General features: G+C 41.7%; 1 protein-coding gene across 1 annotated transcript in view; it reads right to left on the bottom strand.

Annotated features, from left to right (window-relative positions):
* The window catches only part of LOC126284351 (uncharacterized), a 265,261-nt gene that overhangs the window by 88,253 nt on the left and 161,798 nt on the right, over positions 1-15,210 (bottom strand). The window contains exon 3 of the mRNA XM_049983216.1: positions 10,269-10,308. The gene's annotated coding sequence lies outside the window, so the exon portion shown is untranslated. The remainder of the gene's footprint in view (positions 1-10,268; positions 10,309-15,210) is intronic.

Genomic DNA, 15,210 nt, shown 5'->3' on the forward strand with positions numbered 1-15,210 from the left:
CCACAACACTTACGTGCCTTTACCTACGACGGGTTTATCCAAATAGGCCTCATTAAAAAATGGTTCAAATGGCTCTGAGAACTATGGGACAACATCTGATCAGTCCCCTAGACTTAGAACTACTTAAACCTAACTAACCTCAGAACATCACACACATCCATGTCCGAAGCAGGACTCGAACCTGCGACGGTAGCAGTCGCGCGGTTCCGGACTGAAGGCCCTAGAATCGCTCGGCCACCGCGGCCGGCCAGGCCTCATTTCTTCAGCTGTCGGTGTAGTAGTCAGTTCGCATTAGTACAGTACATTGTCTAGCCGGAGGTTGTGGCCGAGCGGTTCTAGGTACTTCAGTCCGAAACCGCGCTACTGCTACGGTCGTAGCTTCGAATCCTGCCTCGGGGATGTATGTGTGTGATGGCGTTAGGTTAGTTAGGTTTAAGTAGTTCTAAGTCTAGGGGACTGATGACCCCAAATGTTAAGTCCCAAAGTGCTTAGAGCCATTTGAACCAGTACATGTGTGCATCTGGCAAACTTGATCAGATTCATGCCATACTACCTCTTAATGGGTCGCAAGCAGGAGACTGCAGTTGAAATAGGTGCTGCAACTGTACCTCTGAGACAGAAAGGTTATTGTAGTAGGGCAATAGCAACAAATGTTGCCGTAGACAAATCTACAGTGCTATATACACTGCAACATAAAAACAGGAGCGTGAAGCAATCGTCCAACGTGTTATTTGAGTGAATAAATAATACTGACTACGAACTTGTAAAGCTAACACTGGCAGTACTTGTACCGATGCTGCTGCCATGAATAATGATAGTTGTAATAATAATAACAATAAAATGACAATAATAGCGGTAATTATATTGGGAGATATAAAAAGAATTGATAGATGCACAAGATGTTTTCTGATATAACGAGTTCTCGGAAAAGAAAATATAACATTAATTAATGAAGAAACCATTAACAGAGAAACCATTACTTAAAACACAAACAAAAAACCTGTAAGTGCGACAGAGCACGTTTGTGCCCACAAATATAAATAACGGAAAAAGAAATAGAAGAACTTCGACAAAAGAATAAAGATTTGCAGGTTCGTCTCTCTCACTGTAATACTGAGTTACTTAAAACATTTTCAGGTGATTGACGTTTCTTTAGGTGTTGTACTAATTGGTCATCTGAAGATACTGTAAGGGGAGCAACATAACGTTGGTTGGTTGATTGATTTGGAGGAGGGGAACAAACAATATGGTGATCGGTTCTATCGGATTAGGGAAGGATGAGGAAGGAAGTCGACCATGCGCTTTCAAAGGAACCATCCTGGTATTTTCCTGAGGCGAGTTAGGGAAATTACGGAAAATCTAAATCAGGATAGTCGGACGCGAGTTTGAACCGTCGTCCTTCCGAATGCGAGACCAATGTGCTAACCACTGCACCACCTCGCTCGGTGCCAACTTCACATTGTACATCTCTTAAAACGTCATATTTTGACAGTAACGAATTGAAATATCCTCTTCCTAGTGCCGTCTCTATTAAAAGAGGAGCCAGGCAGTTTAGTATTCTATCTGGTTTTGTTGATTTAAGCCTTAACATCATGAAAACACAATCAAAGTTACGAAACAAATTTGAAAAAGACGTAATTCTTAGCTTTGATGACATAAAAGTTAACACTGAGTTATGTTTGAGTCAGGTAGAGGAGACTAAGAATCCCACAATAATGTTCAGTTTATGGTCATCAGAAGTTGGGTAGGAAAGTGGAGACAGCTATTTATTACAACTTTTACACGAGCGTTTCTAAGGTCTTGCTGACCGCGATGATTCGATTCATAGGAAGTGATGAATTTTAAATGTACAGAACCTTCAAACAGAATACGTATACTGAATCTAAGGGTTACGAAAATCCGTCAGACCCAAACAGAATGCGCACAGGTTGGCGTAACTCTTAGGCGAATCGTCACCTTAGTGTGCGCGAGTAATGAGTGGATGGGCAAATATCTATTACGAATATTACGTATTTAGATTGTGGACAGATGAGAATGTGGGTCTCACGGGAAGCGTGCAAGGGATAAGTCCCTGCAGTCGACTATTCATCTGTGTCCTCGATGGCTCAGATGGGCGCCGGCACGGTAGCTGAGCAAGTTCAATCAGAGGGTTAGCTGCCCTCTGTAATAAAAAACTGAGTCATCGGCTCAACACTGAACTTGAACGGGTGTCATGGGACAAACAAATGCAACGAACAAAATGAGAACAATTAAGAAAAAAAAGGCAGATAGAGCGTCTGCCATGTAAGCAGGGGATCCCAGGTTCCGGTCCCGGTCGGGGCACACATTTTCAGCTGTCCCCATCGAAGTACATCAACAACACCTGTCGGTGGCTGAGGCTTTCTATTAATTATCATTTATTTCAAACAGAAAAGTGTGTGTGTGTCTTTTTTTATGTTGTGCCTTAAATCTGTTAAGCAATCATCTGGTTAACGGTGGTTATAGACTTAAATCTGGTAGTTTGCTCGCATGAGGTTAGTTGAACTTCGAAGTACCTGAGTAGATTTACAATGTGCCCAGTAAGTGACCATGAACTATTTGCTTGTTTCTGGTACAGAAAGGCAAAATGTAAGGAAAACATCAGAGCTGACACAAGTCGTCTGTCATAATTTTCCCGCGTTCCGTTACAATGGTGACGCTGAAAAGTTACGAGCAGCGGTTTGATGTGTTGAAATCGAGAACTTTTAAACACAGTTTCATTCAGACAAAAACTTTTAAATATGGACAAATTGATTTGCTTATTTATTTGATTAATAATAATATTAAGAGCAATAATAATAAGGCAATATAACATAAAAAACCGATTAAAAGCATATGAGTGCATGCAGTTCCTATAAGCTTGTCTGTGAGGTAGTTAGCCGCGACTCACAGCACATCTACGTGTAATATTTCTGTTTATTCTAGTAAACGTGATTACGGCAATTTGAGGTTCGTGCCCGGACACATCGTCATTGTGGCAAACGGTTGCTCGAAACATACAATGTACCACGGTCGCAAGTCGGAATAGGCAATGTCATGCTTTGGAAGACATTCCGGCAATAATCTAAGGCAGCATGACAGCTGTGGACTACGTGGGTGGACCTCAAGCATCCCTTCATGCTTGAGGTCTTCCCTAACGGTGATGGCATCTATCAGCAGGATAACTGTCGGAGTCACATAGCCAAAATCGTGCAAAAATGTTTTAGGAATATGACAATAGGCTAACTTTGATGTATTGGCCTTAAAATATACCTCATATGAACTCGTTGGAAAACATCGAAGGCGCTATTGGGCTCCAAATCTGGGACGGCCTTACACCATCTTATTGGGAGGGCCTGTATGCCGGCGTGGTAGCACTCTACTGGTCGACGGCGGAGCCAGTGTCTTGCTAAATCGATGACCTCTCTATCATCCACGTACTGCTGCCCGCAGAGTGCATCCTTCATTGGGCCAGACAGCTGGAAGACGGAAGGTGCGAGATGCGGGCTGAAGTATGGATGAGCAAGAACAGTCGAATGAAGTTTCGTGACCTCCTCCCGGGAGCGCAGAGTTCTGTTAGGTCTTCCTTTGCCATGGACAGGGAGAAGTTCGTTCGTATTTTTGTGGCTACGAACAGGATGAAGTCGTTTCTTCAATTTCCTGGGGGCCGCGCGTTACACGTCAGAGTTGATCGTTGCACCATGAGGGAGGACATCAAATAGAACAACATCTTCGGAGTCCCGGAAGATCGTCGCCATGACTTTATAGGCAGACGTTAGGGTTTTGAACTTTTTCTTCGGAAGAGGGATGAATGGCGCCACTACATGGATTGCGGTTCGAAGTGACGAACGCATGTTTCATCACCTGTGACGATGTCCGACAGAAAACTGTCACGATCATCCTCGTAATGCGCAAGCAATTCCCCAAAATGGTTTTTCGTTGAACTTTATGGTCTTCTGTTGGTGGTGAGCAACCCAGCTGAACACACCGTTGAGTACCTCAACTGGTGCGTGAATGTGTCAGCACTACAAAGGGCGTTTGAAAATTCCGTGCAAAAGTAAAAACTACTTACGTGTTTTTGGTAAACCTTTTTTTATTTTTCGACATACTCTCCTTTTAGACTTATACACTTTGTCCAACGCTGTTCTAATTTGTTCATCCCTTCCGAATAATAGGAACTGCCCAACTCTGCAAAATAGCTATTAGTTGCTGCAATCACCTCCTCGTTTGAATAAAATTTTTGTCCCGCCAGTCATTTCTTCAAATTGGGGAACAAACAGTAGTCCGAGGGAGCCAAGTATGGAGAATAGGGGGGATATGAAACGCGTTGGTTCCTATTACCATTAATTTTGCGACCACAACTGGTGAGGTGTGTGCTGGTGCTTTGTCGTGATGGAAGACGACTTTTTTTGCTGTCCAATCGCCGGCGTTTTTCTTGAAGCTCGGTTTTCAAACAGTCCAAAAACGATGAATAATATGCACCTATAATAGTTTTACCATTTCCGAGATAGTCGATGAGGATTATCCCTTGCGAATCTCAAAAGACCGTCACCATAACCTCTCCGGCCAAAGGAATGGTCTTCACCTTTCTTGGTACCGATTATCCCTTCGTACCCAATTGTTTAGATTGTTGTTTCGTCTCAGGACTATAGTAATGTATCCATGTTTCATACACAGTAACGAAACTACGCATAAAGTCCTGCGGATACTTCCTGAACAGCTGCAAACCGTTTTTGGTCAAGACTGAGCAATCGTGGAAACCATCTTGCGGATAGCTTTCTTATGTCCAAATGTTTATGCAAAATATTATGCAGCCGTTCATTCTAAATGCCCAAAGCACTAGCAATCTGACGCACCTTAACTCTTCTGTCATCCATCACCATATCATGGGTTTTATCAATGATTTCTGGAGTCGTAACCTCCACAGGGCGTCTAGAACGTTCAGCATCACTTGTGCCCATATGGCCACTCCGAAAACTGTTCTAATCGAAGGTGCAGAGTCACCGTGATGTTTATCACGCTTCTCTTTAGTCTCCTGAGGCATTTTGCCTTTCATAAAGTAATGTTTAATCACCACACGATATTCTATTTCGTCCATTTTTTGACAATCTCTCGACTTCCTTGATTCCCACGAATGTCAAACACAAAGATATAGACCAATATGGCTGAAACTTGGTGTGCGTTCTTTCCAACGATGCTACTAACTAAACATGACCTCGATACGCGCCGGTGGTGCCATCTCTCGGACTTTGCACGGTCTTTTCAAACGCCCCTCGTACCTACAGAGACATCCAATTGAACAACGAGCTGTTTGGTTCTGATCCGTCGATCACCTCGAATTAGTGCCTCGGCGCGGTCTGACATTGCGAAAATCACAGCTGTGCGCGGCCGGCCAGTACGCGGTGGATCGGACATGTTTGCGCGACCTTGTAGAGCTGCTTGGAATGCACATCCGTTACGGGCGTCATTTTGCAGTCTGCGTATAGCTCCGCCATCTATTTGAACTTCATGAAACTAGAGATGCAAAATTAGAGTATCCCGCGATGTCGCACAACAAATTCCACATTTTTTCAACAGAAACTGACCGAGAAAAGTGCTCTATTACGTATTGAACGCCCCTCGTAAACAGTGTTTCGCTTTGCGTTCGGAAATGCTAAAAGGTTCAGCAGAGTCACACACAATTATTTCTTGAAATACCTGAGAATTCTGTAATGAATAGAATTCGTACCTCAGATTCCAGGACATGTAGTAGGAGTAATCCACTAAATTACAGGCCCATATCGTTAACGTCGATATGCAGCACGATTCTAGAACATATATTGTGTTCGAACGTTATGAATTACCTCGAAGAGAACGGTCTATTGACACACAGTCAACATGGATTTAGAAAACATCGTTCCTGTGAAACACAACTAGCTCTTTATTCACATGAAGTGTTGAATACTATTGACAAGGGATTTCAGATCGATTCCGTAGTTCTAGATTTCCGGAAGGCTTTTGACGCTGTACCACACAAGCGGCTTGTAGTGAAATTGCGTACTTATGGAATATCGTCTCAGTTATGTGACTGGATTTGTGATTTCCTGTCAGAGAGGTCACAGTTCGTTGTAATTAACGGAAAGTCATCGAGTGAAACAGAAGTTATTTCTGTAGTTCCCCAAGGTAGTGTTATAGGCTCTGTGCTGTTCCTTATCTATATAAACGATTTTGCAGACAATCTGAGGAGCCGTCTTCTGATTTTTGCAGATGACATTGTCGATTATCGACTAATAAAATCATCAGAAGATAAAAAAACTACAAAACGATTTAGAAAAGATATCTGAATGGTCCGAAAAGTGGCAATTGACCCTAAATAACGAAAACTGTGAGGTTATCCACATGAGTGCTAAACGGAACGTGTTAAACTTCGGTTACACGATAAATCAGTCTAATCTAAAAGCCCTGAATTCAACTAAATACTTAGGTATTACAATTAAGAACAATTTAAATTGGAAGGAACACACAGAAAATGTTGTGGGAAAGGCTAACCAAGGACTGCGTTTTATTGGCAGGACACTTAGAAAATGTAACAGACCTACTAAGGAGACTGCCTACACTACGCTTGTCCGTCCACTTTTAGAATACTGTTGCGCAGTGTGGGATCCTTACCGGATAGGACTGATGGAGTACACCGAAAAAGTTCAAAGAAAGGCAGCACGTTTTGTATTATCGCGAAATATGGGAGAGAGTGTCACAGAAATGATACAGGATTTCGGGTGGAAATCGTTAAAAGAAAAGCGTTTTCCGCAGCGACGGAATCTCCTCACGAAATTACAATCACCAACCTTCTACTCCGAATACGAAAATATTTTGTTGACACCGACCTGCATAGAACGATCACCGAGATAAAATAAGGGAAATCAGAGCTCGTACGGAAAGATATAGGTGTCCATTCTTCCCGCGTGCTATACGAGATTGGAATAATGCAGAATTGTAAAGGTGGTTTGATGAACCCTCTGCCAGGCACTTGAATGTGATTTGCAGAGTATCCATGTAGATGTAGATGTAGATGTAAACTGGTCGGTGCTCTAGTTATCGTACTACAGAGCAGTGGCCAGAGAGCACCCTTCGCCACGGACGGGAGTTCCTGCCGAGCTCTCGTTTCCTACGCCAGTTCGCACGTATACGGCAGCCATAAAGAGCGCCGGTTACACATTTATATTCGCGGCTGCTTCCGCGGTCGCGTTTCGCCACTGCGCTACGGCGGTCGGCGCCGCCTGCCGCGATTTGCAGGCAACCCGCGCAACGTCATGTGAGGTAACACCGCACGCACAGTACATACACAGGAGTCAGTCAGCTGTAACGCCTGAGCGGTCACGGACGATGCACGGACAACTGCTTCTGCAACAGTACGCGTTGTATTGCCACCAGGCAGACTCGTTACGTCACGACTTGCGCTGTAATTACGAAGACGAGCAATTAAACCAGAGGAATCTGCCACATTGAGGGGAGAAAGTGCACCTGTCGCCTTGCTGAATGGAATAGTTCCGCGTTTAGCGTGGCCACGGTGTCATCAGAATTGTACTGCCTTGTCTGAGTGACGATCCTCCACGCTATGACACAGAACAGAGTGAGCGTATTTCAACGCGAGCATTACACCGTGTCCGCCTGTCACGGTCAAGGTAGTTAACGCACGCCATTGCGTTGGTGCTCGACATAAACTTTGACGATTCGGCCCTGATGGTGGGAACAGTCGTGATCAACACCATTTGGAAGGGAGCGGAGAGAACACAGAGGCGTTCAGTTTCTGATTACCAAATCTTGCGCCTAATACATGGCTTAAATCCGAGCTCAACACGACGTGTCTCACGGAGAGAGGGTATGCAACGCTGTGAATTTCGGGGGTCTCCTACAAGACTAGGCTTTTCAATGAGGCCTGCTGCCATAAGGGGAGGTTCTGATCGACAAGCACGAAAAATGGAAGAAGTTTAGAATTTTTTTCATGCAATAACTTTTTTTGTAAAAATGGCGGTTTTACCACTTTATTATACACTGAAGAGTTAAAGAAACTGGTACACCTACCTATTATCGTGTAGGGCCCCCGCGAGCACGCATAAGCGCCGCAACAAGACGTGGAATTGACTCGACTAATGTCTGAAGTAGTGCTAGAGGGAATTAACGCCACGAATCTGCAGGGCGGTCCATAAATCCGTAAGAGTACGAAGGGGCGGAGATCTCTTCTGAACAGCTCGTTGCAAAGCATCCCAGATATGCTCAATAATGTTCATGTCTGGGGACATCTCTGCCGAAAGATCACTATGCTGGTGCACACATAAGCTTTTCAGAGCACACCGTTCATCGTTCATTGTTAAACATGGGTCTCCCCAGCAGACATCCCTACGCGTTCACATGTTGGCCCAACGATATCGTCAATTACGATTGCAGTGGGCATGGTATTGTCGAGATTGAACCTTGGACCAATAGGATCATGTCGCCTTGTCAGATCAATCATATTTTTGCTCCACTAGGTCGATGGATCGATAGTCGCTTGTATGGTATCTGTGGCACTAATCGATGTCGCATTGAAAGCTGTGGACCACCTGCACCCCGGTTTGAGGAGCATGATAGTGTACTCAGTTCGATGTCTTGGCCACGAAACTTGCTTAATGTGAATCCAATGGAACACATTTGGATCGCTATCAGGCACCATGACCGCGTACATAAATCAGCAGCCCATTGTTTAAGGAAATTACATGACTTGTGCGTGGACATCTGATGCGACATACCTCCACAAACCTAGCAACAAGCTGTCGAATCAAAAGTTGTTCAAAGGTGTATGGACGTTTAACTGCTGAGGTCATCAGTCCCTAAGCTTTTACACAACTTAACCTAAATTATCCTAAGGACAAACACACACACCCATGCCGAGGGAGGACTCGAACCTCCGCCGGAACCAGCCGCACAGTCCATGACTGCAGCGCCTTAGACCGCTCGGGCTGTCGAATCCATGATACGCAAACTCGATGACGTATTGCGTTCCAAAGATAGACCAACAAGCTATTAATTAGGTGGTCATGATATTTTGGCTCGTTAGTGTAGATGCAGAGTTATAAATGACCTCAAAGCACAATGCCGAAGTGAAATATCAAAACTAATATACACTCTACGTCCAAAAAGGACCGAGGCTAATTTTATTCCTGGCCTATATGCGACGTCACCGAGGTAACAACGGTGGCAGCTTGAAGTAACGACTGTAAACAGCAGAGGTGCATTCTACCAGTTAGTTGAGAACAGAAAGTGTTAAGTAGTCGACTTGCGGCAGTATTGTATCAACACTGTTCCGTTTCAGATCGCAATGGAGCGACATCTCTAATTCAAGAGTTCAAGACCTTCTACAAAACGTTTTAAAGAAAAGAAAAGTATGCGCAAATTTCGGCCCGCACCTCTCGACTCACGAACAAAAACAATGACACTTGGACTCCTTCCGCGCTTTGATTGAAATGTCAAACGTGAACACTTCTCTTATGGAAAAAATTGTTATGTTATCGATACGAAACTACCACAAAACGACAAAGTATAAACAGTTGCATGAAGGGTCTACGCTCTGACGATATAAATCGACGTTCAAACCAATGTGATGCGTGTATGGAACATTCCAAAGAAGGACTTTCCTGACAGTCTCACGAGGTTGTATGATCTTTTGCACTTGCGTTGTTGTCAAGTTGGAGAATATGATGTAGAAACCACCATCTACACTTTTCTCTATTTTTTTATTAATCCATACTCGAATCTTTCTGGACTGACGGTGTATGTTGCATTATTGAGGATGTGTACGAAACTTCATTTTCAGTTCTTCATCGATTGTTAAACATTTGTTTGGCACCTGCTGTGCATCAAATGCTAGCGCCAGTTCAAAGCATTTTAACGCCTGATATTATGAGAAAACTCGTGTCAGTACAAGATGTTATTGTGAGTTTATCCTGCGTATATAGACTACTGATATAAAATGAGAGCTTGAAAAGTGAGTATAAGAAACTCAAGGAAATATTTCTCACTTCACACAAGCATAATAAATAAGTGATTGATATTCTTTTATCTCTTACTTATGGCAATTTAACACTTTATTCGACTTGTTTAGCAGTACTACGAAACTACCTAATAACTTAACTAACGTCTGATTGATTTTTATCCTAAATGGGAAGTAAAAGATGTACTAAATCTCACTAAATAGGTTCCACAATCGTGGAATTAAAGTAACACGCCGATATATATGATAATTTAATATTGTTTACCTTTGTTGAGCTACAGGGAAGTCACGTGTCCTTGAAGACTCTGTAAAAGAAGAAAAATAAAAATTATTCTGATCTGTGACTTTCTGATCTGTGACTTCGTGTCAGCTGACTTAACAATAGTAATACACAAGAAAATCTAGTACAAACGTCTGTGTTTTAGGGCTTAAAAAAGTCGTGTTTATGCTATGCGAAATGTGGTTACAAGCAAAAAAGGAAAGGAACTGGTGATTGTCATCTTCCTGAGACCGAGTCTTTTCATCAAAACTTGTATTATAAGACAATATTAACTACAAATTTTTGTGTCCGACAAAATTAAAGTTCGTATCGGAAATAAAATATTGTCCAAAACATTATTAATCGTTTCTTGGACAATAAAAACACGTTATTCAAATGACTGATGTATAATTTGTAGGGCATACAACGTGTTGTTCATAGATTAAAAACAAATTACAAAAAATCTTTCACCAAGATTAGGTTCCTACGGTCCCTTAGAACGGTTCGACTACACTGCTCTTATTTGTCCTTCAAAAGTACCGTTCATAAAAAGAGGTCACGTATCTGCTTAGACTATCTGTTGTTCAAAATAAAATTCTTCATTATATATAGCGATCGGCCGTATCCAACTCATGGTCATAGTCAAGTATATATACACTGTACTTGTATTGTTGTCTTCGCGTCCAATGAGGGTCGTATCCTGTACTTCACTGAGACTTTAAGCGAACTGAGCGCACCTTTAAGAGTAACTGCGTCGTGCGATGTGAATTCTACTCCATTGCAGTGGCAATTTGTCGTAATGTACAAGCGTGTGCTCACCTTCGTGATGCAGTGTTCATTTTGTTGATGCCACACCCGTTAATGCAAGTACGTGCATATTGTATGTACTCCGGAAACCACTCAGGCCGACAACAGCATTTAAGCGTTAGTTTGCCCAAGTTTTGTTAGCGACATCTTTCGTGAATGGATTGTCCGTCCGTAAGTGTCTATGAACCTGAGCGTATCGCCTACCTTTCACACAACTAGATTTGTGTGTCCATTCCACTGTAAATCGCTCTAGATTGATAGATATCCGGAAATATTTAACTCATTGATTGACCGTCAGCGCTGTTATCAAGAAATGACTGGTCTCTCCACTCACATAGGATCATTTCATAAGAAGTGCGCTTGTTGAGAGGCAACTTAGGTCGTACTAGCCATTTATTAACTACGGGTCTTGCTATGATTCTAGAGTTGATTTCGAAAGAGTCTTTGTTATTAGGCATAAACACCACGTATAAGTAAACACGCTAGATGGCAGTGTTGCAATTACAATATCTGTGAAAAGCGGCGAAGACAAACAATTTAAAGCCACAATGGCTGTTATTCTACCGCAACTGTTTGTTAATATTTATAAACAAGTTTTTCAAAACGGTGTTTCGCGAAAATAACGTCGCCTTCCCTCCAAGAATTCCCATTCAGATTCCCGAACCATGTCCGTAACTTTTACGTATTGTTCGAACATACCGGTAACAAATCTTCAGCCCGCCTCAGAACTGGTTCAAATGGCTCTGAGCACTATGGGACTTAACATCTTAGATCATCAGTCCCCTAGAATTTAGAACTACTTAAATATAGCTAAACTAAAGACAACACACACATCCATGCCCGAGGCAGGATTCGAACCTGCGACCGTAGCGGTCGCGTGGTTCCAGACCGAAGCGCCTAGAACCGCTCGACCAAGTTTTTCAGAGACCGCTGACAGTCACAAGTTCTTTGTTAACTGTGCTTAAATTATTTTAACATTGGAAAATGTATCGACATATGATCTTACATAGAGCAAAAAAGGTAGTACAAAAACATTCAACACGAACATAAATAGATCTTTGTTCCTCGGCTTGTGTTGCAGGTCATCAGAAAGGCTATTTGCTTGTGGCGCGTTCTTCGTCTTCCGTCACTGTGGCTACGTGGTTTTTGTTGTTCGCTGTTTTACAAACTTTTGAAAAACGCGTAGTTTATTATCATCAACACCATTATGCATTACCCTCAAGATGCTTCTGAGTATCTTCAGTGTGAATGCATCTGGATGGAAGCCCAGTCTCTATAGGCACTTAATCCTACCTACACTTCCACTAGTGAACACTATAACAGGCATCACATGCAGCTATCTTCACGAAAATTAAGGACACAAAACCGTTTTTGGACAACGAATCCATATAATGTGATTGTAGCTCTCATTTCTATTCTGTGTTTTTTTCAGTAGTTCAGGATTGGCTAGGTATCTGAAAGTCAGTTTCATAATGTCGAAAACAGCAAGTGGCAAACTCGTCTTTGGCGCTGTATGCAGCATCATTAGTTTCTCCACTAATTTTCTTCTTCGATGAACTCAATGACTTTCTCGGGAATTGCTGTTCACACTTAGGAGCAGCATCTGTGACAATTATTTAAGTTCCTGTACCTTTTAAACGTGAAATTCGACATTTCCTAACTTTTTTGAATATGCGCCCACTCTTACGACCCATTTCGAGCAAAACAGGTTGAGACCCACAAAACTGAAAACTGAAATAAGTCTGTAGCAGTACTATTAAAAAGCACTTTGTAAGCAAAGGAACAACCTTAGATAAACTCTCTCACAGACTTTTAGACTCATCTGCAGTTCGTTTCGATACTGCGAACGAAAAATTAATGCACAAAAAATTTCTAGCGTAGAGGTGTGCGTCACAGCATAGAAAGAGGGGGCTTGGCAGGTTATTCTTGAAGAATCAATCTAATAAATTATGCACTTGAAAATTCGGATTTTTTCAGAATGTTACCCTACATCTAGCTTTAAATCCAGACGTTCGAGAATCAACGCTCCTCCTATGATTTTTTCTACATTTTACTTCTTTCACTTCTGGGAAAAATTTGGCAAACGATTAGGCCCTTAAGGTGGAACCACGACTAGTCAAACCAAACTCCAAGTTGAGCTTACCTTCGCTTAGTTGAAGACACTTAGTATTTAATATGACGTTAAAAATGCAACGCTACGCCTCTCAATAATAATACTTGTTAAACTGTTTGTAAACCTTGAAACCATTAGTTAATATGCAATAAACAGAGAGGACAAGATGAATACAAAGATAGGGCACATGTTAATGTCCACAGTGACACTGTTCGTATAATTAGCCGAAAAGTTAGTGTGTTAAACACGAGATCGAAGTCTGCCAACACAGCACGATTCCGGCTCCATGTACGCTCTAAAAAGCACCTAATAGGGCTCAAAATCTGTACTTGCGGACCAATTGTAAGAAGATTGGTGGTATTAAATTTTGCATTTTAAATATTTCGGTGAGGTAAGTGCTTCGTTAAAAAGTTACATCGTTGCTTGAAAAACTGCGACCATTTACCATGCAGAAAACTACTTGACCTATTGTGTACCATCACTTACAAAAAACTTTTCGATATCTGAAATAGTTTACGAACTGCACAGCTTGACAAAAAATTAAATTTGTCGCACTCCTAAGGAAATATTCGTCGTTGCGTAGAAATGAGAATGGAAGTAACTCCTTTCCTAGCTCACTCATCGAGAATCTCTCGTGGGACGATCAGTCTACCGTTTGTAGAAGACAGCCTAAGTAACTCCTGATAGCATGAAGCGTAAAAGGATGGTTAGAAAGAGTTACGGGCCCTTATCCCTAACTTCTACCTATTGCTCTGTCCTAGAGCACTTTGTAAGCTTCAACATGACGCTCCTGGAGTAAAATAACGTTCAATGAAACAGTCAGGAAAAAATACTTGTGTGTAACACTGCTCGCTTCGTCCACTTTAGCATGACTTCTTCCAGACAATGGAAACAGATGGACAGATAGATTCATCATTCCTAGATTTTTCGAAAGATGTCCGATACTGTCATAAATTATAGGCTGATAAGCAAGATACGACCATAACTGTGAGTGGCGTGAAGAAGTATTGACTAACAGAATCAAGTCGGTGCATACTTAAGCAGAAATGAAAGTAACATTGGGTGTGTACCATAGGAGCGTAATAGGACCGCTATTGTTCTAGATAGTACACTGTCAGGATACCTATTAGTGGAAGTTAATGTGGGATGTGTCCAGCCTTCGCCTTTATGGTGGTTTGAGCTCAGCTGGGGACTCTTTCAATGAAGTATTTGAATATCTGTGGACGAATAACACCATTTTTTTCAAAGAGCCAACACCAGAGAAACTAGTGATTGTTATTATTAATTTATTAATTATTATTTATTCATTAACATTACAGAGTGACCCACCACCTTCGTAACTGTAATTGGCCGTTTGCTACTACAAACTAGACAATTTTCAGAATTTTAGTACTTTTCTTGTTTTTTTATATAGTTAAATTGTTAGTTATAAAAGACAAACAAAATAAAAAAAACATGATACATAAAGCGCAAATGGAAAAAATTACTATATTCTTAAGAAAAAATAATACATGAAAGGAGAGATTTAGGTAGCAAAAGAGGTCCCTTTACCTAGCTATTTCAAGTGGGAAGACTTCGGTAAACACTTCGAGCTTGTCTGACCTGAATCAGCATATTCTATTCCACTGTAAATACTACTACATGTGTGTAGGTTGTCATATTAACTCTTCGTGATTTTTGTATGAGGTATGACAGTACTATTAGTTACCATAATTGCTTGCGCCACTTTACGTGCCCTAAGCGGGAGAGGAGTCTCGGTAGGTGACCTCGAACCTCGTCTCCCCGAAGGGCGCATTTTACATATGTTGTGCGCTTGTGTTTGTGTATTTACGTCTTATTACACTGCAAATGTACGTTTATGCACAATTTTATAAAGCTCACACGTTTTACAGTTTCTGATACATTTCACAAATTACACATTAACATATCTAAAAATAAATATTCAAAGAACTAAATAACTGCTTGTTTTATTTATACAAAGAGGAACATTCGTTGTTTTACTTCTATTATTAACTTATTTCTAAATTC

The sequence above is a fragment of the Schistocerca gregaria genome, chromosome 8, assembly GCF_023897955.1.
Source record: "Schistocerca gregaria isolate iqSchGreg1 chromosome 8, iqSchGreg1.2, whole genome shotgun sequence".
Taxonomy (NCBI): Eukaryota; Metazoa; Arthropoda; class Insecta; order Orthoptera; family Acrididae; genus Schistocerca; species Schistocerca gregaria.